Raw genomic sequence first — 27,213 nt, 5'->3', positions numbered from 1 at the left:
CTCAAAGTGCTCGCTGTGTAGAACAGAAAAACTAAGTAAAAAGTAAATGAAAGATTAATCTGAACGTGTACTATTTCCAAGACCTAGTTTGAAGCTATTTTCCTTGCTGATTCTATATTATCATTTGCTTCATTATCACTTTCTTCATTCTCTGAAGAATACCATGCCTAAAAATTCCATTTAATTGGGGATTCTAGTTAACGAGGCCATCATTTTGTTTATACACAAGCATTTTCATGACGGTAGGAACCTCAGGTAATATGGGTATGTGAGGAAAATTCTATAACTCCTCTGTTGGGCTGATACTAAGTCCTGTACCAAATGCAATGGCTTTAAAGAACTTCCTTTGGGGGCTGGCCCCGTGGCCGAGTGGTTAAGTTCGCACGCTCCGCTGCAGGTGGCCCAGTGTTTCGTTGGTTCGAATCCTGGGCGCGGACATGGTACTGCTCATCAGACCACGCTGAGGCAGCGTCCCACATGCCACAACTAGAAGAACCCACAACGAAGAATACACAACTATGTACCGGGGGGCTTTGGGGAGAAAAAGGAAAAAATAAAATCTTTAAAAAAAAAAAAAAAAAAAGAACTTCCTTTGACTTACGTTGATAAATCCTCACCGAAAACCCTTTAGAATATATCAAGTCCTTTGCCTTAACCTATTTGACACTTAACAACAGTCTTAAAAGATGTAATTCTTATTACATGGAAGCCTAAGGAAAGATCCAGGTTCCTGACAAGACTATACAAGATCCTGCTGGAATATCCAAGTTCTTGGAGAGAGCAAAACACTTTCCTATGGTTAACATTGCACCTTTGCTCTTGTGCTATCCTATTATATATTAATTATCTGTTTTATTTTTCCCCAAAGTCTGTAAGCTTCTCCAAACCATAAACTCTTTTTTGTGTGTGTGTACACACACATCTGTTGCCAATCTTCCTTTGTTTGCTTGAGGAAGATTGTCGTTGAGCTAACATCTGTGCCAGTCTTCCTCTATTTTTTGTGGGGTGCCACCGCAGTGTGGCTTGACGAACACTGCTACGTCTGCGCCCGGGATCCAAACCTGTAAACTCCGGGCGGCTGAAGCAGAGTGCACAAACTTAATCACTATGCCACTGGGCCAGCCCCCATAAACTCTTTTTAAAAAAAAAAAATTTCTCAGAAGTTGGCGTAAAACTTGATATTCATAGTAGATGACAAATTAGAGGTAGTTGATTAAACGTTTGTTGAAGGAGATTCTATTCTCCTTTAGTGACATAAATACAATCATATATTTAGTTCTATTTCTATGTCATGGCGGGTAGTAGTTTACAACGAGAAGGGAAAGGGAAATGATGTTCATTGAGGCCCTACTCCGTGTCAGGTCCTATGAACGTACCTTCAGTTCAAGCCCACAGGATGTGTAATGCTATACCTACATGAGAGATCAAAAAACAGGAAAACAAGGTGGTTACTAAACTTACTCAAAGTCATACAAACACCCTAAATATTTTCTCAGCCTTTTTCTCATCTCCTTGGATGATCTCATTCATTTCCAAGTCTCAACTAATTAATCAATCTCCGTGCAAGTGACTACCAAATTTACATCTACCACTCCTCAATATCTCGCAACCGTAAACTGCGTTTGCATCTGTCTTGGATGTTCTCAAGAAATACTCATGGAACGACTATTTAATATATACCTAATTGCCAGGCACTGTATTTGGTTCTGGATATCTACAGTGAACCAAATAGTCTATGTCTGCCTTCAGAGACTCTCAGGCTAATGAAGAGTTAAGCAAGACATATTGCTATGAAATCCATGAACAAAAAGGGTTTGGTGACAGTGTAATCAGGGAAGGAGTCCCTCAAGCATTAAAAATTAAGTTGAGGCCGGGGCTGGCCCCGTGGCCGAGTGGTTAAGTTCGCTCGCTCCGCTGCAGGCGGCCCAGTGTTTCGTTAGTTCGAATCCTGGGTGTGGACATGGCACTGCTCATCAAACCATGCTGAGGCAGCGTCCCATATGCCACAACTAGAAGGACTCACAACGAAGAATATACAACTATGTACTGGGGGGCTTTGGGGAGAAAAAGGAAAAAATAAAATCTTTAAAAAAAAAGAGAAAATTAAGTTGAGGCCTGAAAGACGCAAAAGAATCAGTCATGCAAAAAGTGAGAATAACAGTGGTCCAAAGAGAGGGAAGAACACAGTTGAAGGTCCTCAGGTAGAGAAGACTGCTACAAGCTTGAAGAATTAAAAGTTTGCTAGTATGCCTGAACATAAGTGGAAGGTCTTAAAGGCTTTCAGGTAGGGCATTAAAATATACCATTTTATGATTTAAAAAAATTTTATTCTGAGCTATTATTAAAAAGACAAGGAATAGGTGTTAGAGAGGATGTGGAGAAAATGGAACCCTCATACACTGATAGTGGGATTGTAAACTGGTGCAGCCACTATGGAAAACAGTATGCAGATTCCTCAAAAATTAAAAATTCAGGACAGCTCCATGGCATAGTGGTTGGGTTTGGCGTGCTCCACTTCAGCAGCCTGGTTTCATGGGTTCCGATCCCGGGTGCAGACCTACACCACCCATCAAGCCACGCTGTGGAGGCAACCCACAGAGAAAATAGAGGAAGATTGGCACAGATGTTACCTCAGGGGTGATCTTCCTCAAGCAAAAAAAAGAAGAGGAGGATTGGTGACAGATGTTAGCTCAGAAAGAAATATCTTATGATCCAGCTGTTCTACCTCTGGGTATTTATCCAAAGAACACAAAAACACTAATTTGAAAAGATACATGCACCCCTATGTTCATTGCAGCATTATTCACAATAGCCAAGACTTGGAAGCAACTCAAGTGCCTAACAATGGATGACTAGATAGAAAAGATGTGATATATGTATACAATGGAATACTACTCAGCCACTAAAAAGATTAAACCTTGCCATTTGCAACAACGAATGGACATGGAGGGCATTATGTTAAGCAAAATAAGTTAGATGGAGAAAGGCAATTACTATATGATCTCACTCATATGTGGAAGATAAACAAACAAACACATAGATACAGGGAACAGATTGGTGGTTACCAGAGGGGATGGGGGTGGCAGGGGGGAAAGGGGGAAAGAGGGACATTTGTACAGACGGCAACTAGACTTTTGGTGGTAGACATGATGTAGGCTTCTGTGTAGATATATGATCGAGATATAATCATGTACACCTGAAATTTATATAATGTTATAAACCAATATTATCTCAATTAAATCTACATATGTATACATATATATATATATTCTGACCACTATGTGAGGAAGAGATCAGAACTAGGCAAGAGTGGAGGTAGTAAGAATAATCAGGGTACTTTTTCAGGAATGCAAGCATGAGATAATAACTTGGGACTAATGGGCTGGAAGTGTAGATGGAGGAAAGTAGAGAGATTATAAACATATTTTTGGATGCAGAGAAAATACATTAATGGATTCAAGAAAAGAGACTTATTAAGCTTCCAGATTGAACAACTGATGACACGGTGAAAGATCTTTTCTTCAGGTTCTTTCTAGGCACAGTTTGGTAAGAATATACCTAAGCAATATTAGGCATATTGGTTAAAGAGAAGAAGTCAGATACATAGGGGAAAAATTAAGAGGAAGGTTTGAGAGATGATAGGTTAGAGACCTGAGAGAACTTAAAGCAGACCATACTCTACTTCCTACAGCTCGTCCTGATTTTCTTGTCTAAGTCTGACATTCCCATGTTTTCATTCATTAATTCTATCTAAATGTCTAATTCTATCTCAAATGATCATGAAGAAAAAGAATGATGTGGCCATTTGTCTAACCTCTCACCATAAACGTCCATAAACTGTGTTTATACTTCTATCCTGATGCTTGTCTTGTTTCACTATTAATCCGCCTTTCAGATCCTTAAAGGCAAGACTATGTCTTACTCTTCCTGGCACCCACAACAGCAGTAGGGGCCCTGTAAACATTTGTTAAATGTAATTGAATTAAGTGTATCTTTCACAAGAAAAGAATATTCTAACTCGTTGCTTTTCTTTATAAGGAACTGTGTATTTTATTATGGAAATAGAAAGATAAAGGCAATTGGTGCATATATTTGGAATCTTTCTGGAATGCCTCCAGTGCTATGGCATTCTTTCAATTCCTGTTTCTGCTTTAACAAAGCCAATCTCTCTCAGAAAATTTCCACCCACTAATACAGGGATCAGCAAACTACAGCATAGGCCTCGGGCCAAATTCAGCACATGGTGTGGGACAAATCTGTTCACACCAATTTTGTTGAAGCTTTTGTGCTACAAAAGTAAATTTCAGTAGTTCCAACATAGACTGTATGACCTGCAAAGCCAAGAATTTTACTATCTGGACCTTTACAGAAGATTCATGCCGACCCTTGCATTAGTGGAATACTTTGAAGACTTTTCCATTCTTTCTAGGAAAAAAGTTTGGTAAGAATCTACCTAAGCAATATTAGGTATACTGAAGCCTTACCATTAACATATTTTCATAGATAAAGTGACAGGTGATGAATCAGAGCTGAACAATATGATGAGGGAACGGAATCCAGAACAAGAGCTTGCAGTGTAGGAGTTAAGGATCAATAACGAGATTCAAAACAAAGAATTGCTTAGATCAATACAAACTAGTGAAGTCAGTTAATTTGTCTTTGGTCTCCTACTTCTCTACTCAACTGTTCTCAACCCTGAGGCCATCTCCCCAGCTCCACGTTACAGAGCTGTTCTCACATTCTTATGGGCTCAGCTCAAATTCTGCCTACCCCATGTAGCCCTTTTTAAATTTATCCACTCAGCAAAACTGAGTAGACATGATAGCCATACTAGGATTCCTAGAGCTTTTTGCTTGTAGAATTTACCATTTAATCCTTATTTATTCCCCCACTCGATTATAAACTCTTGGAAGGAAGATATTGTCCTTAACATTCAATTGGTTTAACTGAAATCAATTCACATTAAGATATGAATACAACAAAATTGCCTAACAGGAATTTAGAATATATATACTTTGAAAGACTGAATATATACATGGACAATGACTAGACCATACAGGACAATAAAACTTTGACCCACAACCTCTGCAGCAACCGGCCCAGAAATCTCTGCAGTAATTGGCCTCAAACAGTCAGGACTTGGCAAATGACTGCCGGCTTCCCTAATTTTTTGTGCTTGTTTCCAACTCAGGACCAACCAAGAAAGCTATCTATGCTCTACAAAGCAATCGCGTACGATGCCATGCTTCTAGTTAGCCTGACTCCAGCTTCCCCATGCCGGCCACTTCCAATAAAAGCATACCTGAAGCCTTCTCTCTCTTTTTTTCACTATAAAGCTTTTCCACTCCCTTACCTGTTTTTGAGTCTCTTCCAAACACGTGACGGTAGTTGACGCACTTGCTATCGAAAACTTAAAATAGCCTCTATTTGTTCTCCTTTGGCTGTCTTGATGCATTTTTATAGCTTCCTCCATGTTTTCCTTCAAACTCAGAGAGAGAAAGCATTGGAGACCAAGCTTCGACCAGACCAGTTTGGGAGATGGGGGCTACTGCAGTCTTCCATCTGCTGGTTTGATCCTGCTTATTGACTCAGAGTGCAAATACCAGGTTTAGGACTGATAGGCATTGGTTTCAAAACAGTGTGCCTTCAAGATCAGCTGAGGACTTTCAGAGAGCATGGGACTTCAAAATTCATACATTTCCATAACAAGGTACTGTCCAAGAATCGTGTTTTAAATCTGCCCCAGGCTCTCCCTAATACAGCATATTGACTTTCTTGTCAATTCTGGTAGGTTTAGACTTCAGTTTTGCCCAAGGACACTCATCCTCACACACGGCTTTGCTCAGATTTGTCACATCTTGCACTTTGATTCTCTGACTGTGGTCTAACTCCACCTTCGATTCATGCCACAGACATGACTTTAGTGACTCTCTGAATTCCCTCTGCTGCTAACCTGGGATCAAACTCTGATATCAGACATCCCTCCCCAGTCTCAGCATGACCAGGCTTTTTGATCCTGCCATGTTCCAAGGACTGAGACAGGACAAGGGTCAGCAGGTATTTATTGAAACCAGAGCGAGAATATACAACTTGGCCCACAGAAGGGAATTTGAAGAGACCAGCAAACAGCAGAATTCAAATGCCTAGGAAAACATGTAAGAAGCTGCTTCCTATCCATAAAAGTAGAACGATCTGCTGGTCCGCTTGGGCTTTTGGTTGTCCCAATTTCATGCAACTAACATCCTGAGGCAACGATCCAGTGGCCCTTCAGGGAAAAGGCTTTGTAACTGATCAAAATAAGATAGAACTGTCAAAGGTATATGTAATGAATTAACCAAATTGTGAAACATAAGTCAGGGTTCTATTTGAGACAAGGTAGAAACAATATCAAAATTTTTGTTTAGCTGCAATATATCTCACAGACACACCATCACTACTGTCAAGTTTGAACTATGTGTACCCCGACTCCACTGCTCAGTTTAATCATGTTTTACCTATGCAGGGTTAGGTAAAGTGTGATTAACTTGCTAAACTCAGTAGCAGAATCAGCCTGGGAGAAGGAAATGTCAGCCAAAGAGTGAGATGGCCAATAGGCCTTAGAGGCCGAACCCTAACAGTTACTTAGATAGAGTCATCTTGAAATAAATAACAGGTCGAGAATTCCAGTATTTTCACTTTCCCATATTTTATTTACTTAAGTTTATGCTATATCAAACAATGTGTGTTGGGGAGAGATGAGTGGTTCAGGAGTGCAACAGGAGGGGGGAGATTAAGCTCTTTAACCTTGGGCAACTGAAAATCATCAATGTAATATCAACATACAAATAGAATACTCAAAGAGATACTTTGAAAATAGCATTTATTCTGTTGATATGTAGCTTCTCAACCTAGCCAGAGGCAATTATAATAAACAAGTAACACATTCTATCACCTTTAGGAGCTATAAGTCTGAGAGTATATTGTGCAAGCTACAAATAGTAAATAATGTTAGCTCCTAGTTGCAGAGGGATTGAACGTCTTAAAAAGAAGAAGATTGTATAATGTATGCGTTGATATATAGGCCAAGTACTCATAATAATTTATCCAAAGTGAACTTGTAGGTTGAGAAGTCTTGAAGCCATACCAAGGTAATAGAATGTCATTGAAGAACACATATAAAGCTTTCAGTTAAGTCAGATAAATTTGGATTATGCCAAGGATATATATTGTGTTTTCTTTGGTGGGTAGGATGTGACTAGATCAGTATGAGGAACTTTGATTCCTACACATCTTCCTCATCGCTACTCTTGACAAAAGGTCTAAAATTTCACACTCCAGACTGTGTCATTTGTACCTTAAAGAATTTCCTACTAAATATGCACACATTTGACACTCCATTAATTTATAATACCATTTGCAGGCATGATCCTAAAAATGTAGGTAGAGGGCTGGCCCGTGGCTGAGTGGTTAGGTTTGTGCACTCCACATCAGCGGCCCAGGGTTTCGCTGGTTCAGATCCTGGGTGTGGACATGGCGCTGCTCGTTGGGCCATGTTGAGGTGGCGTCCTACATGCCACAACTAGAGGACACACAACTAAAAATATACAGCTATGTACCAGGGGGCTTTGGGGAGAAAAAGGAAAAATAAAAACATCTTTAAAAAAAAACATAAGTAGAAATTGAAGAAAACAAATCAAAACTTTATGATAAAATGTTAATTAGCTTTAAAAAATAAAAATTGGGAACAATAAAATATCCGTTGATATGAGAATTAGTTTCAAAATGATTTATATTCACTTGATGAACTTTATGAAGCCCTGAAAGTAATTTTTGAAGAACATTTAATCACAAGATAAAATTCTCTCCATATAATTTAAAATGGAAAAGCTATATTCAAAATTAATGTGCAGAATGATCACAATGTGTAAAATATATATGTTTTATGTGCTACTATCTGTAGTAAAAAACTGGAAAAATGACATAAAAATGATAATCTTGATGTGAGAGGATAACAGATAATTTTATTTTCTTCATTATTTTACGTATTTTCCAATTTTTATGAGTGTATATTACTTTCGTTATTTTAAAAGAATAATTATAATTAAATAAATATGAGAGCATGTATCCAGACACCCCAGGGAGAGATAACACCTCTAGCTATTGTTAGCTGGCACATTAGAAAGGAATATGGCAATTAGCTCAGCATAGGGATGGGGAGGATGGCAGAGAGAAAGTGAGGTGGATGTATGGAAGATTCAATTCAATTAAAGAAATAATAATCCCTTACAAGTTTATAACGCTTTGCGTTTTCAAAGCGCTCTCACATAATTTATTCCATGAGGACTCTTTCAACTTTCTGGTGCACACATATACTCACATGCAGACACACAAGGTTGTCACTAGTTATTTTAAATGCTAGGAAGACATATCTCCCCTGTGGCTCCAAAAGTGGGTTTTTATAACCAGGGAAATAACTCTAGTTTTTAATGCAAAGAATTTGGAAGCCAGACTCAGTAAAGACAAGACATGGCGACATCTTCTTCTCCCTTCTGCACTTTTTGGTTGTGACATGTCCTCTTGGCTCCCTGTTAGAAACCAAGCTTTCTGGCTTAGAATGCTGACCAGTATCCTGTGACTGTAGCTAACCCCTTCCTGACCTTGCCTTCCAAATCCATGCCCACAGCTGAATTCACCACCTTTATCTTCCTTTCCCTTCATGGAAAGGGCCATGTTATTACAAGCCTGGACTCACTAACAAAGACCCTGGTTCATGTTACATGAGCACCTTCCAGTTCTACAGACACTGTAAAATGGTTACAAACAAAGAAGCAGGTCAGAGAAGTCGGGCTCAGGATGTACAGCCTAATACATCACCTCACCAGCAGAGCACCAGCTTCTGACTTTCTTTTCTTGGCTACACGCTGGAGGCCTGATCCTGGCCCAACGACAGCTGCGCATCAGTTACTGCAGAGGAAGCGAGACCTTGGCGAGAAGCCTGCCGATGTAAGAAGAGCTCAGCTGGGACTGGCTCACTTGATGTGCATCTTAATGCTGTATAGCAATTCCTCTCAGTAAAAAATAATGCATCTCCTTTTGTTTAGGTAACAGGCAATTGGGGTAATTATTTTTGCTTTTAGAAAAAACACAAAGAAGAAAAGGAATCAAATACTATGTTCAAAGCAGAGAGGCTACACCACATGGTAAGGCAGCAGCTAGGATGATGATGGATGAGTGGCCTATGCTTCTGAATAGCAATCCTTCCAGGAAACACATATGAAGAAGTGACAACTAGGATAAGCGACGTAATCTCGCTGTAAATATTAATACATTCAGGTCAGGAGTGATTAAACAACTTGCCATAATCTATACAACTTGAAGAGATGTGACTAATACTTGAATATAGATGATTTGGTACCAAATTCTGAGCTTGTTTAAGTCATCTCTGCTCAGCAAACTCGTACTTCATTCATGAAACGTATGCTGTGCCAAGACTCCGTGTGTATGTGTTAGGAGGGTAGATACACAGGGGCGAAAAAATAGGGTCCTTTTCCATATTTGATAATGGTTGCATGCATAAATAATAATAGACATAAAACATAACTGACACCCTTATTTAGGAAAGGCAAAATGAAGCATTCATATATGCTTTATAAATTGCCGTGTGCCAGGTAAATCTGAACTACTACGATTCCAGGTGCTACAGGAGATACACAGTAGGCCATAAGAATTTGGCCTACTCTACAAATGGAATTTCAGCTCTCTCATATTACAATTTCTTCTCCTTAAGATGTGGGGATTAGGGACTGGCCCCATGGCCGAGTGGTTAATTTCGCGCGCTCCACTGCAGGCGGCCCAGTGTTTCGTTGGTTTGAATCCTGGGCACGGACGTGGCACTGCTCATCAAACCACGCTGAGGCAGCGTCCCACGTGCCACACCTAGAGGAACCCACAACGAAGAATATACAGCTATGTACTAGGGGGCTTTGGGGAGAAAAAGGAAAAAAATAAAATCTTAAAAAAAAAGTGTGGGGATTACTACTTCACAGTTAAGATTCGTGGCCCTAACTTCAACCTCGCTTTTCCTGTTATCCTCAGCACAGTCCTCCCATCGTCCTTCCATGGCACTGTCCTGATGAGACCTGGAGTCTGAGTCATAGCTACTGTCTGTCTTATGACTACCAGGTGTGCAAGGCTGCTGGTGGAAGTAACATGATCTGGCAGATTGGGGCCACTATGAACTCACAGTCTCCATATTCAATTAGTCTTGTGATGCTCTCTGGCAAGATCTTTGACTCCTTACTCATCAGTTTCCACTCTTCAAGGCAGCAACTAAACCTGTGTCCTCTTCTCAAATCCCATCTTGCCACCCCCTCACTCACTCTCAGCTGATCATCTATTCTATACATATACTGCACAAAATAAAAGGCATCAGATTCCTTCAGCTTCCTGCCATCTTGAGTCTCAGTCTTCCCCAGGACCTGTCAGGTACTCCCTTCCTTTAATGTCACTTAAAAGCCATCCCTTCTCTTACCTAAAAATCATCACTCTCCCTCTCTGATGAACCACATTCTGCCTGCCCCACACCTCACTCTATTTTTTTTAATAGCAGCTTTATGGAAGCATAATTAACATACCATACAACCAACCCACTTAAAGTGTACCATTTGATGGTTTTTAGTATATTCACACAGTTGTGCAGCCATCACCACAACCAATTCACACCCCTCTCCAAAGTAACCATACCCATTAGCAGTCACTTCCCATTAATGCAATCCACCCACCCCCTGCCCCCTAGCCCTGGGTAATCACTAATCTACTTTCTGTCCCTATAGATTTGCCTGTTTTGGACATTTCATATAAATGGAATCATACAATATATGGAGGCCTCATTCAATTTTCCCTCTACCCCTGTATTTTTAATATCTTCTCCACTTGTTCTTTCCCATCAGCATTACACATGTTCAAATCTTGCCCATCTTTAAAACCAAAGCAAACAAAATATAATTATCCATCAGCATCCCACTCCCACTTTGGCTTCTGGACTATCTGCTTCCTTCTTGGCCAAGCTTTTTAAAAGAATTGTTTCTGGCTCTCCACATTCTCACATCCCACTCACTCCTCAAACCACTTCCAACTGTTCCCTGCCAAGGTCACTAGCAGCCTTCTTCTTGCTAAATTCAGTGGATTGCCGACACTTTCTCATCCTTCAACTCTCAGATTAAACATCATTGCCTTAGGAAGTCTCCTTAAACCCTTACATCTACATCAGAGTTTCTCCTCCTTGGCACTATTGACATTTGGGGATGGATAATTCTCTGATGTGGGGGATGTCCTCTGCATTTTAGGACTTTTAGCAGCATCTCTGGCCTCTACCCACGAGAAGACAGTAGCATCCCCAGCCCCCAAATTGTGACAACCTAATGTGTCTCCATATATTGCCAAATGTCCCTAAGGAGACAAAACCACCCCTCTCTGAGAACTGCTCATCTAGACAATATGCTTTTCCTGCATGCTCTCATGCGGTGCTTGATTTCTCTTTTCACGGTACCTGTTGCATGACTTGTTGATGGACTCCTCTGTAACTCAACTGGACCAAGATTTATGTATCAGGAGCAATGGTTATCTGGTTCATTCCAATGTTCTCTGCACCTGGCACAGTGCCTGGTTCACAGTAATTAATCAATGCATATTTGTTGAATGAGTGGATGAATGAATGAATGAATATAGTGCCTTTTTGTCTTATGGAATTCCAGGAAGCAATGGAAGCCTCTTGAATAAATTTTTTCTCTATAGATTTTGTTTGTTGTTTTGTTTTTATTTGCTTTTGCTGGGATTACATTTTGTTAAGGAGTTTGTTTAGGACCATAGCTAAAAATCGTGAAATCCAAGTCAAGGCTATAGTAGAAAGCAGAGGGTCAGGAAAGTAGGAAAAGATCCTGTTATTCTTCATTGTCGTCTTCATTCATCCTTTTAATTACAGGCACATATGAGTTAATGCTTTACATTATTGGGCTTCAAAATACCTCAACAACTAACTCTTGTTGGTCCCATTTCTAGATTCTGTGAATCATCTCAGAATTCTCTCTTGTTGCAAGTCCCCTCTGATACTGATTCTGTATTTCCCAGAGGGAAATAGTTAATAGTCATAGTCACTAGAATCACAAACCGTTGGAACTGATTAATTGAACTACCTTTTTACAGAGGAGGAAATTAATCCTTAGGGATGTAAAGTGGCATGTTAAAGGCGCAGTAACAATCTTGGAAGAACTAAACGAGAATAAATGTTTCATGATTTTTCAATAAGCAAGATTTGATCATCTTTAAATAACTCTCATTTGTTGACCACTTACTACGTGCCAGACTCTGTTCTCTGAGCTTCACACACACACATGTCTCATTTCATCTTCACGATATTACACTTTTCTTGGGGCTGGCCTGGTGGCACAGTGGTTAAGTTCACGTGCTCCACTTCAGCAACCTGGGGTTTGCCAGTTCAGATCCTGGGCACAGACCTACGCAGCGCTTATCAAGCCATGTTGTGGCAGATGTCCCACATATAAAGTAGAGGAAGATGGGCACAGATGTTAGCTCAGAGCCAGTCTTCCTCAGCAAAAGAGGAGGATTGGCAGTGGATGTTAGCTCAGGGCTAATCTTCCTCAAAAAATAAATAAATAAATAAATAAAGTACAATTTTCTTTACAATTTTACAAATGTAACAGCATGAAGGCTAGCTGACAGAGCCAAGTCTAACTGACCCCAAAGCCCACCCTCTTCCATTGCTCTAAACTGCATATGCTACACACCACTGTTAAAAGAATTTTTTGCAATTCCACCACATTTAGCACAGTTTGGGTATTTAGTAGGTACTCCATATCTAGTAAATGATTTCATGTTATTCCAAATGCGATCCTAGGTTTCTATTATGGTGATAAAGGGATTGTGAGCATGATCAACATATAAATACAGAGGGCATCAGTGGGATTGAAAAGAGAATGAGAAAAGAGGGAGAGCAGATTCACAAGAGGAATTACGTAATTTCCTGGAAGATACCAAATCAAACACTGATGCATCAGTATCAGCTTATCCTGGCCACGTAACTCACAGTTTTTAAATGAGTTGGACCAGCTTTACAATGTAAGATTTTGGTAGAATGAATGACCATGGCCCAAGTTACTTTATGAAGTGACGCATTTTATTGTCTTTGAACATTCACTCAGATACACTAGGAAATAACCCTAGTGGACAACCCAGTATGCTGATCACAGCATCCCCAAGTTAAACCATACTGGTTTAAAAATAAATTTTTATTGCAGTGAAGAAAGCTGTAAATATTAACTATTCTTCAACATATATGTCCTAAAGTCCCCAAATGACCTGAGACTAGAATTCCTCACTGTCACTTTCTGATTTGGGTTGGAGAAAAATCACCAGAATCAGTGACTGCATGTGTCACAGTGACGTGATTCTTCTGCTTTCCCAGTGTCTCACACAATGTGTGTTGCTCCCCTTCCATTCCCGGTGTGGCTCCCACTCTGCTAGTTGTCTGCTGCACTAGTGCCCCTAACTGTTTCTGGAACCAGTGTCTTTTTTCATTTGACAATAAGTAGCAATAGCTTTCTCTCTGTGCTGTAAGTGAGAAGAAGGGGACTTTGGGAGCTGTTTTTCTGATCTAAGTAGGGAGTGTAACTCCTTTAGCAGAATAGAAGTAAAGTAACAGGGCAGATGCAATTGTCATCCTCCTTAAAGTCCTCATATTTTATAGCTTAACCACCGCTTCATAGCCAGTAATCTACTCTCATCTGGGGTTAATGCTACCTTTGGCTACAGAAGCACTATCAGCATTCACTCACATTCAAAACATTTAACTATAGGCATAGATACTAACTAATCAGGGGATTGCTAACTATAAACAGCTGGTAGAGCCATGCCCAGTTACCTGTTGACCACCAGCCATTTATGTAAAGAGAATAGGGTCTCACTCTAATCCGCTGCCTTTTCCAAGTGATGAGGCATCCATTCCCTTGGGAAGTACTCCTTATTTCTTACGCAAATCACATCAACTCTCTCAGAATTTACTATTGCAATACCTTTGAATAATAGTGAAATCAATCCAGATTGTAAGACATGAAACTTCCCACCACCCACCGCTATCTCCTATCACAGGCAGTACCTATAGTTCTTGAAAGATGTGACTTCAGGATCTGCCTTCTGTTTACTCAGAGATATACACAGGAGTCATCTCCAGCTAACCAAGATTACAAATGCACAAAGCCAGGGACCAGTCCCATATATGAAGGGGACCAATTACGTGTTCCAGTGGGTGGACAGACCTCCTGAGAGTAGAGAACCATTATACTTGCCTAACTCCTATGAGAGGAGCTGAAAGGAAAGAGGACGTTTCCGTCTTTGTTTACAAAGGCAGGTAGGTGGAAAGCCAAGTAGACTCGCCTGACTGTGTTTACTTGTGCCCTGTTTGGATTCCCCTAATTGCCTGAGTATCTTGTTTTCAGAGTCAACCGCAAAGAAATTTACCTAAGGCTAATCATTGCTTCCAGTCATTTTTACATTTGAAAAGAATCGTTCATAAATCCAGTCAATCATCCATGGGTTTCTAAAAGAGAGCAGAGGTGCTATGTATTAATTTTGAATATCTACTCCATGTACACAGCAATACAGGCACTTAACCACTTTTGGTCAATTTAATTATTGAGAGGTATTATGATATAGTGGTTAAGAATATGGACTTAGGGGAGGATTCAGAGATAACTGGATTCAACTCTTTTTTCTGCCAATTCCTAAGTCGTGATCTTGGATAACTTACTCTCACAAAGCCTCAGTTTCTAGGTTGTTAAATGGAGATTATTAATAGTATGTACTTCATGGGGTTGTTGTGAGGTTCAAGATGCGTATAAGGTGCTGAGACTACTGCCTGACGTAAGCACTCAAAAATGGTAGTTACTGTTATTATCCTCGGCTTCATGGATAAAATCCCTATTGTTTTGTTCTCTTGCCCGCTCTTCCAGAGCTGCCTGACTTTTTCCTTTCAGAACCAACTGGCAAGATGTTCTAGAAAGAAGATGTTTCTTAGCAACATTTTGTTTATATAGATAAAAACATAACCTTTACTGCCACCTGCTAGAGAAGAGAGATCCTCAGCATTTGAATGATATATACTTATTGGAGCTCTTGGTTTTAGTTTGTATACAGTGTTGAGTGTTTTTCTTTCAGGAAGGAAGGAGTGTCCTTCACTTGAACAATATTTCTTCCTCCAGGCTAGAGCTAATGGAATAGCATTTCCTCCTGGATACGCACAAGTGTGTACGTGTGTATGCACACAAGCTCCCAAGGGTGTACATGTGAATATGTCTTAAAAGAAACACGTCTGGTGGGTTTTCTTTGTCTCTGTTTGTTTGCAATAGGTCTTCCCCATTCTACCGCTCTGTCAAAGTAATCCCTTCCACGACTTTGATTAGAAAGAGGGTTTACTTGTTCCCTAAGGAAACTCCGCTGAACTCAGAAAGGTATTTAGAAAAACCTGACAAAAAGATCAATAAGTCTTGAGAATAACTGGCCTTCTCCATATCTCCATTATAGACTAGAAGTGTTGGCTGTGGCTGATCAAATCCCTCAGAGATGACTGTTCCTGACGTGAATGAAGTCACTTGCAAGTGAGAACTTGCACTGAGGAAGGGGGTAGACTCAGAGGAACAGCAGACATTGTGACCACAGAGGACTTGAGGGCATTCAAGGTATTTATTTTTACAAAAGTTCTCCTTAGGCTGATTCTGGATCAGCTAGGGTTCTTCAGAGAAATGGAACCAAAGGAGATTGATCTCTCTCTCTCTCTCTCACTCTCTACTATCTAAAGAGAGAGAGAGAGAGAAGAGAGATTTATTTTAAGGAATTGACTCATGCAATTGTGGGGACTGGTAAGTCCAAAATCTACAGACAGGCCAGCAGGCTGGAGACCCAGGAAGGAGTTGATATTGCCGTCTTGAGGCCAAAAGTGACGTGGAAGTAAAGTTGCTTCTTTGGGGGACCTCAATCCTTTCTCTTAAGCCTCCAACTGACTGGATGAGGCTTACTCACATTATGGAGAATCATCTGCTTTACTCAAATCTGCTGACTTAAATATTAATCACGTCTAAAATACACCTCACAGCAAAATCTAGACTAGTGTCTGACCAAAGGCCCGGGTACCAAAGTCTAGGCAAGTTGACACATGAAATTAAACATCACAGCCTCCCACTCAGCACTGATCCTCTTCTTTCATTGCCATCTGGAAGAAAGCACCACCTCAGATCGAGGACCGAGTACCTACCTGGGATAGTCTGTGTGACTAAAACCACCTGAGGCTCCGTCGCCCTGGTTATGCTATGGAACATGTTGTAAGATTATGACTGAACCTTTTTTTTTTTGCATTTTTAAAAAATTTTCAGATAAGAGTAGATTCACACATAGTTTTAAGAAATAATACAGAGAAATTCTATGTATCCTTTACCCAGATTCCTGCAATGGTAGCATCTTGCAAAACTATAGTAAAGTATCACCGCCAGGTGGTTAACTTTCATATAGTCAAGACACAGAACATTCTCATCACCACACAATCCCTCATGTTTCCCGTTTATAGCCATCCCCATTTCCTTCCTGCCCCTATTCCCTACTTAACTGCTGGCAAACACTACTCTGTTCTTTATCCTTGACAGCATTTGGAGTTGTCATTATTCTTTATTTTAGCTATTTCGATGGGCTATAGCAATATACACTGTGGTTTTCATTTGCATTTCCCTAATGACTAATGATGTTGAATATCTTTTTATGTACTTATTTGACATCTGTATATCTTCTTCAATGAAATGTTTCCTCCAATCTTTTGCCCATTTTGTAATGGGTGTGTTTGACATTTTTCCTCTTGAGTTCTGTGAGTTCTTTATATATTCTAGACACTAGGCCTTCGCTAGGCAGGTGGTTTACAGATATTTTCTCCGAGGCTGTACCTTGCTTTCATCCTCTTAACAGGGCAATTCTCAGAGCAAAAGTTTTTGTTTATTTGTATGAAGGCCAATTTATCATTTTTTTAAATGGATTACGTTTTCGGTGTTAAGTCTAAGACTTTTCACCCAACTGTAGATCCCAAGATTTTTTCCTATTTTTTTTTTTTCTAAAAGATTTATAGCTTTTCTTTTACCTTTAATTCTGTGATTCATTCTGAAGTTTGGGGTTTTTTGTTTTTGTTTTTTAGTCTTTTTTTTTTGTAGTTACATTGGTTTATAACATTATATAAATTTCAGGTGTACGTCACTATATTTTGATTTCTATGTAGATTACATCATGTTTCCCACCCAAAGACTAATTACCATCCATCACCATACACATGTGCCTAATCCCCCCTTTTGCCCTCCTCCCTCCCCGCTCCCCTCTAGTAACCACCAATCCAACCACTGTATCTATGTGTCTGTCTGTTGTTTTTATCTTCTATCTGTGAGTGAGATCATATGGTATTTGACTTTCTCCCTCTGACTTATTTCGTTTAGCATAATACCCTCAAGGTCCATCCACGTTGTCAGAAATGGCAAGATTTCATCCTTTATTATGGCTGAGTATTATTCCATTGTGTATATACACCACATCTTCTTTATCCATTTGCCCTTTGATGGGCACCTAGGTGGCTTCCAAGTCTTGGCTATTGTGAATAATGCTGCGATGAACAAAGGGGTGCATGTATCTTTAAGTATTCAGGTTTTCATGTTCTTTGGATAAATACCCAGCAGAGGAATAGCTGTGCCATATGGTAGATTTATTCCTAATTTTCTGAGGATACTGCTTTCCATAGTGGCTGCACCAGTTTTCACTCCACCAGCAGTGTATGAGAGTTCCCTTCTCTCCACATCCTCTCCAAAACCTGTTATTTCCTGTGTTGTTAATTATAGCCATTCTGAAGGGCATGAGGTGATATCTTGTAGTTTTGATTTGCATTTCCCTGATAGATAGTGATGCTGAAAATCTTTTCCTGTGCCTGTTGGCCATCTATGTGTCTTCTTTGAAGAAATGTCTGTTCAGATCTTTTGCCCATTTTTTAATTGGGTTGTTAGTTTTTTTGTTGTTGAGATGTATGAGTTCTTTATATATTTTGGATATTAACCCTTTATGAGATATATGGCTTGCAAATATCTTCTCCAAATTGTTAGGTTATCTTTTCATTTTGTTGATGGTTTCCTTCGCTGTGCAGAAGATTTTTGGTTTGATGTAGCCCCATTTGTTTATTTTTTCTACTGTTTCCCTTGCCTGGTCAGACATGGTGCTTAAAAACGTGCTGCTAAGACCAATGGCGAAGAGCATCCTGCCTATGTTTTCTTCTAGAAGTTTCATGGCTTAGGTCTTACATTCAAGTCATTAATCTATTTTGAGTTAATTTTTGTGTATCGTGTAAGATAATGGTCTACTTTCATTCTTTTGCATGTGGCTGTCCAGTTTTCCCAACACCATTTATAGAAGAGACTTTCCTTTCTCCATTGTATGTTCTTGGCTCCCTTGTCATAAATTAGCTGTCCATAGCTGTGTGGGTTTATTCCTGGGCTCTTGGTTCTGTTCCATTGATCTGTGTGCCTGTTTTTGTGCCAGTGCCATGCTGTTTTGGTTAATAAAGGTTTGTAGTATATTTTGAAATCAGGGATTGTGATACCTCCAACTTTGTTCTTTTTTTCTCAGGATTCCTTTAGCTATTCAGGGTCTTCTGTTGTTCCATATAAATTTTAGGATTCTTTGTTCTATGTCTGTGAAAACTTGTGGTTGGAACTTTGATAGAGATTGCATTGAATCTGTAGACTGCTTTAGGAAGTATGGACATTTTAACTATGTTAATTCTTCCAATCCAAGAGCACAGAATATCTTCCTATTTCTTTGTGTCTTCTTCAATTTCTTTCAACAACGTTTTATAGTTTTCAGTGCATAGGTCTTTCAACTCTTTGGTTAAATTTATTCCTAGGTATTTTATTCTTTTTGCTACAATTGTAAATGGAATTGTATTCTTAATTTCTCCTTCTGCCACTTTGTTGTTAGTGTATAGAAATGCAACTGATTTTTGTATGTTGATTTTGTGTCCTGCAACTTTACTGAACTCGTTTATTATTTCTAAAAGTTTTTTGGTGGGTTTTTTAGAATTTTCTATATATAAAATCATGTCATCTGCAAATAGTGACAGTTTCACTTCTTCCTTTCCAATTTTGATGCCTTTTATTTCTTTTTCTTGCCTGATTGCTCTGGCTAGGACTTGCAACAAGATGTTAAATAAGAGTGGTGAGAGTGGGCATCCTTGTCTGGTTCCTGTTCTGAGAGGGATAGCTTTCAGTTTTCTCCATTGAAAATGACATTAGCTGTGGGTTTGTCATATATGGCCTTTATTGTGTTAAGGTACTTTCCTTCTATACTCATTTTATTCAATGTTTTTATCATAAATAAATGCTGTATCTTGTCAAATGCTTCCTCAGTATCTGTTGAGATGATAATGTGATTTTTATTCTCCATTTTGTTAATATGGTGTCTCACATTGATTGATTTGCAGATGTTGAACCATCCCTGTATCCCTGGAATAAATCCCACTTGATCATGACGTATGATCTTTTTAATATATTGTTCTCTTCAATTTGCTAGTATTTCGTTAAGGATTTTTGCATCTATGTTCTTTAGTGATATTGGCCTGTAATTTTCTTTGTTTGCATTGACTTTGTCTGGTTTTGGTATCAGGATAATGTTGGTTTTATAGAATGAGTTAGGAAGCTTCCCTTCCTCTTCAAGTTTTTGAAAGAGTTTGAGAAAGATAAGTATTAAGTCTTCTTTGAATGTTTGGTAGAATTCACTTGGGACGCTGTCTGGTCCTGGACACTTATTTTTTAGGAGGTTTTTGATTACTGTTTTAATCTCCCTACTGGTGATTGGTCTATTCAAATTTTCTATTTCTTCTTGATTCAGTTTTGGAAGGTTGTATGATTCTATGAATTTATTCATTCCTTCTAGATTGTCCAATTTGTTGGTGTATAGCTTTTTGTAGCATTCTCTTATAATCTTTTGTATTTCTGAGGTGTCCATTGTAATTTCTCCTCTTTCATTTCTGATTGTATTTATCTGAGCCTTCTCTTTTTCTCTTGGTGAGTCCAGCTAAAAGTTTGCCAATTTTGTTTATCTTTTCAAAGAACCCTCTCTTGGTTTCATTAATTTTTTCTATTATTTTTTAGTCTCTATTTCATTTATTTCTGCTCTAATTTTTATTATTTCCTTTCTTCTGCTGATTTTGGGCTTTGTTTGTTCTTCTTCCAGTTCCTTCGGGTACAGTGATTGATTATTTATTTGAGATTTTTCTTATTTATTGAGATAGACCTGTATCGCTATAAACTTCCTTTTTAGACCCACTTTTGCTGTATCTCACAGATTTTGGCATGTCCTATTTTCATTTTCATTTGTCTCCCGGTATTTTTTGATTTCTTCATTGACCCAATTGTTGTTCAGTAGCATTTTGTTTAATCTCCACATATTTGTGGAGGTTTTTTTAAAAAACAAATTATAAAGTTTAGGTCAGGGCTTTTTGTTTGTTTGTTTTGTTTGGACTATGGATGTCCAGTTGCTCTGACACCATTTGCCAAAAAACTGTCTTTCCTCCATTAAATTATTTTTGTCTCTTTGTCAAAAATCAGCAGGATACGGTTGTGCAGATCTATTTCTGAGTTCTCTGCTTTATTCCATTGATCCCTCAACCAATATCGATCTTGATTGCTGCAGCTGCATAAGAAGTTATAAAATCTGGTGGCGTGACTCCTTTCACTTAATTCTCCTTTTTGAAAATTATTTCAGCTATTCCAGTTCCTTTGCATTTCCATGTACATTTTAGAATAACCTTGTTTATACCTACAAAATTTCTTGCTTGGGATTTGATGGTAATTGCACTGGACCTGATATCACTTTGGAAAGTACTGATTTTTACTAGGTTAAGTCTTCCATTCCGTGGAACCAGTTTGTCTCTCTGTTTATTTAAATTTGTTTTATTTCTCTCATCAGCATTTTGTCGTTTTCAGCATACAATTTTTATGTGTTTTGTCAGATTTAGAGCTGGATTACTTTCTTAAAAAACAGAATGCAATAAAAATCTTTCTTTGTTTTTGCTTTTTTTTTTTTTTTTGGTGAGGAAGATTGGCCCTGAGCTAACATCTGTTGCCGATCTTCCTCTTTTTGCTTGAGGAAGATTGTCCCTGTGCTAACATCTGTGCCGATCTTCCTCTATTTTGTATGTGGGATGATGCCACAGCATAGCTTGATGAGTGGTGTGTAGGTCCACACCTGGAATCTGAACCTGTGAGCCCTGGGCCACTGAAACGGAGTGCATGAACTTAACCACTACACCACTGGGCTGGCCCCAGAGATCTTTATTTCTTTATTGAGAACACATCACTTTAATCATTTTTATCTCTATGCTTCTATATATTCAGTGTTAATGAGTTGGACAATCTGTTAAAAACTCGTAAAATTATGTGAGTACGATTTAGAAACAATATCTTCTGAATGCAGCATGTCAAAAATTGTTGATATCGCTGATGGAATCAGAGAAACCAAAGGCTGTAAATTAACTGAGTTTGGCAAGATTCATCTCTTTCGATTGTTTCTCATCACAGGGTGCCTTCTAGCAGCATTAGTAACATTCAAAGTCTTAGAATTTGTAGTTTTCTGAATCCCACTTACATGCAAAGCCAGACCTCAATATTTTTCAAGCCTCCTGATTATGTCACCTTGTGCTAGGACAGCATTCTGATGGAAAGTGGTGGTTTATATGCAGAGCTTTTGACACCAAAAGTATACTTGGCAGTGAAAAGTGAGAATCTGGACATCAGGGCTCCTACTGGAATTAATTTGCTGCTCACGGTGTAAACTATCACTATCTAATGGACTTGCGGCAGCACAAGTATTTCATTGAGACCAAACAATGTGTAAATAATGTGGTTTGTTTCCAAATGAAAGCTGTGCATTACAAATTACTTCTTTTCTCTGATTAATTGCAGAATTTTACTGCAGGTTTTGAAGTGAAATGTTCCCTTGGCACATTTCCTGAGGTTTCTTGTGAAGGAAGAATGCAATTTGAAAACCGAAGGTGAATCCTGGTTTGTTGTGCACAGTCTAAAACAATGAAAACTGTGAAAACCATGTCAAAATACTTCAATCTTAGAAGCCTCAGTTTCCCAGCCTGAGAAATCAAAAATACATTGAGTAAAATGAGTTGATAATGACCATTGAAACTCTGAAGTATTATGGAAGGAAAAGAGAATGAGGTCAGAACTCTTTGATTCAATTTCCTCCACTGTGGTCACCAACTTGTCCTAGTTTGTCCAGGATTTTCCTAGTTTTAACAAAGAAAGTCTCACAACCCACGAAACCTCTTGGTCCCAAGGTTGAAACTGAAGACCCATATTCCAGGAAAACCAGAATGGTTGGTCACCCCACTCTAGCTCTCCCACTTATTAATTTAGGGATTTTCAGTAAAACCTATCACTTGTCTGAGTCTGCCTCCTCCTCTATAAAAAGTAGAGAATAACTGTTCTATCCCCTCACAGGGTCATTGAAAGGAATAAGTATGATTATGCAAATGGAATGCTTTGTAAACAGTGGTGCACTGTACAAATGTATGGATTTGGTACCATCATAACTTATGGCTGCCCTTTGCTAACAATATATTTGTCCTATGCTTTACTCAGTTGGGCTCTCTGGCAAAGAAAAAGTCATAAAATGATGAAAAGCTTTGTCCAATTGCTCATCTCTTTTCATTCATAACAATACTTTCTGCTGTACTGTAGAGAATCCATTAGCTAAGCACGAAGTATCATGTCCCCCCAAATTACTGCCAAATGCTGTTTACCCTCTAATTCCCTAATTCTCTTCATCTGACATCACTTTATGGAGCTCTGGCAAATAACACAGTTCAAGTGTACAAGCATAGGGGGTGGATTTGAATAATTGCATGTTTATGTTCAAGAAGAGTAGAATAAAATATTTACCAATCCAGTTCCCTTTCCAGGAGCGATACACTGTTCCGTGTTAAAGGCGATGGGCTGGTTGCAGATTGCCTTCTGCATGCTAATGATAGCATTTAGGAAAGTAATAATAGGGCTTTGGGTAGAGGTTCTGTGTGAGTTTCTGGAATGTAGATAGTTGAGTGTAACATGCCAGCAGATTTAAGCAAATTCGTGAGGCTTCAAAGTTAATATCTGAAACACTGTCAAGTGCCAGATCTTTTGTTTCACTCTGTTAGTAAATGTAACAGATGGTTTGCAAACATGTTAGGGATCTGAAGGCTGACTGATCATGTCAGTTTGATAGAAATAGGATGCAGCCATTTACCACATCAGAATGTGAGAAAAGGAAAGCTTCAAAATTAAACCTAAAAAGAGAGCAACTTTCTCACTGGGGCTGACTAACAAGAGAGAACATTGAGTTCAAAACGTCTGTTACCTAATCACTAACTTTGAGTTTTTCCTTTTATCTGGTGCCAATATGGAATATCAGAATAAAAATCTGTCGCCTTCCAAAAAAACAAATAAAAATCATATGTGCATCTTTGATGCAATAGTGAAATCACCATCATCAATAGAGTTCCATTGCCGTGGAGACGATTATACTCTCGAAATCCAGTAATTCAACTTCTTCTCTGTGAATCCAGCTATGAGAGACAAAACTCTGTCTCTTTTCTTCAAGTTGTAAATGAGAACAGTGTTAACCTTTCAGGGAAGGAATGCTAATAGCTGGGCTCCTCTATCTGTCTGACTTCCACCTCTACCCTTCCCACCACAGTGTTGAAGCATAATGTGGGTCATCCAGGACCAAAGAGAGATACTGCTGTTATTGAAAATGCATACAATAACATATTTAGCTTTATTCTTGCTCTAGTTTGATGAAGAGCCAGGGCAAGAGAATTTCCCCAGTTCGAGGCTCTGAAATGGCAGGGTCAATGGTAGACTTCTCAGGGGGTTACAACTGGGAAGGTGCCCAAAGGTCAAGTTATTCCAGGAAGACTGCTGGTAAATGACCATCAGATATTGGATGACTTCAAAATGGAGACATCTGGAGAATTATGGAGTAAACTATATTCTTGAAGTAAACTGTACTCTCTTTCTTTGCTCTTTATCCAACAAATTTAATTGAGGACCTCCTCTGTGCCAGGCACCGTGCTGGCTATGAAAGATACAAATGAACAGACAGTGTCAGTTATCATGGAACTTACATCCAACAGGGGGAAACAGACACCAGGGGACATCTGTCTGAGGTGGTTACATTTGGGCTGAGCCTGGCCATACCTAATGACATGTGCCATTTGTAAACGTCCCTACATTAATCTCACGTTTTATCTTCAGCTTTTCTCTATGGTGAACATTCCCAATTGGAGAAACTGAGATGGAGAGTGGCCACAATGTACCCAGGTATTGAGTTCTTAGAGGAGCAAGAGAGAGAGCCAATGAAAGGAACCAGACGGCTGTAGGTTCAAATCCCTCCACAACCACTAGTTGGTCCCTGACCTTGAGTTTCATCAGCAAAGCATGTTGTGACCTGATACCCTATCAGCCCCAACACTATAGTGTGGATTTCTTACAACTAAAGGCATTTTCCAACATGACCACAGTATAGCCATCAAAAGCAGAAAATTAACATTGATATATTATTCTCTCAATCTCCATTCAAGTTTCACCAAATGTCCCAATAATCTCCTTTATAACAATAGGACATTGTTCAAAATCATCTGTTCCATTGATCTGGCGTACCACTTCCCCATCATTCCATTCAGAGCTATTCCTCAGTCTTTCCTTGACTTTTGTATCCTTGACTTTCTTTAACAGCCAGGCCAGTTATTCTGTAGTATGGCCCTCAATTTGGGTTTGTGTGTTTTCTCATGATGATTCAGACACCCTTCTCAGGCCGCATGTCTCTGACATGAGGTGACCGACCACTGTCCTGCATGGACACTCTCCTCACCCAGCTTGGGCGTTAGTGCCACACCCAGCCTCCCTTCCACAAAATTGCCTTCCTTGTCCTGCTTACACTTTGACCCTCCACACCAAGTAGCCCCCCAGAGGAGACACCCTGCTCACCCTACTGGAGCTCTGCCATCCATGCCAGGCAGCCCTCCTGTGCAGATGTCCTCTTGCCCCCATTCTAAGCCACTGGGCTCCCCACCCCCAACCAATGTCTACCTTGCTCCACTCCACCTACTGACTTTAGGTTACAATTATTCAGGAAGAAAGGAGAAGATGAATATATTCAGGAAAGGAGAAGAGCAAAGCGAATAATATTTTGAATATTATTCCAGAATGTTTCTGAGTACCTTAAGCAACATAATACAGATTTATCTTCATATTATTTACAAACAGAACCAATTATTATGGACATGCTATCCAGAAGCCAGTGAAATTGGAACAATTGCCACCATGTGCTGCCTCCTCTCGGAAATATTTAAACACTCCTCTGCATGGGTCCAAGGCTATCCGCTTGGGATGTGTAAGCTTTTTAGCAGAAAATGATTCTAAACTTGTCCAGCTGAGCATATGCTCCCTATTGCTTTACCCATCCCCACTTCCCAGTTCTGCAGATGACCCCCGAAATTCCCCTTATCCACAGGTAGCCTTGTGCTTTCATTTTCAGCTTATCTCTGGATGTGTTCATTTATCTGACATCTCCATCCCATCCCACTTCTACATATATACAATAGAATTTGTTTATTGATGCATGAAAACATTGTCTTTCCATGCTATGGAGGACTCGCTGACACTTTGCAGTCTCTTACTTTGTTGACTATCATTACACCCTAAATTAGATCTGGTTGTACTATCACAGAAATAACAAGCCTCTCCCTCATCTCACACACACACATACACACACACTTCCTAAAGTTCATAATAGCTGAACACAGACAATTATGCCAAAACTCATTTACTCATTCACACGTACTTTTAGCTCGTATTTTTGACCATTGGTCATTACAAGGCCCAGGGCTGGGCACGAGAGTTGGACACTTGAATCAAACTGAACTCCAGGTCAATGTCAGGTGAGGTTCAGTGGCAAAGCTGAATACATCAACAAATAATTACCATTTATTGCATCGCTGATTACTTTGTCCGATTTATCCATCTGTTCATGTCTCCTAAGTTGATAATGAATAGGATCAAAGAAGTATATGCACTCTTGCTTTTATTTTATTTTTTAAAGTCTTTATCTTTTTAGAGCAGTTTTAGGTCTACAACAAAATTGAGAGGAAGGTACAGAGATTTCTTATGTACCCCCTGCCCCCACACATGCACAGCCTCCCCCATTACCAACATCACTCACTAGAATGGTGTATTTTTTACCAAAGATGAACCTACATTGACACATCATAATCATTCAAAGTTCATAGTTCACCTTAGGGTTCACTCTGGGTGTTGTGCATTTTATGAGTTTGGACAAAAATATAATGACATATATCCATCATAATAATATCATACAGAGTATTTTCACTAAAAATTCTCTGTTTTCTGCCTATTCATCTCTCCCCCCTCCTCATCCCTAGAAATCGCTGATCTTTTTGTTGTCTCCATAGTTTTCCCTTTCCAGAATGTCATAGAGTTGGAATCATACAGTACATAGGCTTTTCAGATTGGCTTCTTTCTCTTAGTAATATGCATTTGAGTTTCCTCTACGTCTCTTCATGGCTTGATAGCTCATTTACTTTTAGTGCTGAATAATATTCCATAGTGTGGTTGGACCACAATTTATTTATCCACTCACCTACTGAAAGACATCTTGGCTGCTTTCAAGAACTGGCAATTATGAATGACTGCTATAAACATCTGTGTGAAGTTTTCTTTGTGGACGTACATTTTAAACTTCTTTGGGTAAATACCAAGGATAATGATGGCTGGATTGTATGTACATTTAGTTTTGTAAATCACTGCCAAATTGTCTTTCAAAGCAGCTGTACCATTTTGCATTCCCACCAGCAAAGCATGAGAGTTCCTGTTGTTCCACATCCTCATCAGCATTTGGTATTACCAGTATTCCAGATTTTGGCCATTCTAATACGTATTTAATTATATCTATCTTTTATTTTTTAATATATAGAGAAAAGTACATAAAACACAATGTCAGTTTAGTGAATAAGTACAAAGTAAACACTGATGTTCCCATTACTTGTATAAAGAAATAGAATATTGCAAATATTCCAGAAGTCCC

This window comes from Equus quagga, chromosome 11 (genome assembly GCF_021613505.1).
Source record: "Equus quagga isolate Etosha38 chromosome 11, UCLA_HA_Equagga_1.0, whole genome shotgun sequence".
In the NCBI taxonomy this organism is placed as follows: Eukaryota; Metazoa; Chordata; class Mammalia; order Perissodactyla; family Equidae; genus Equus; species Equus quagga.
This window is presented reverse-complemented; position numbering follows the sequence as displayed.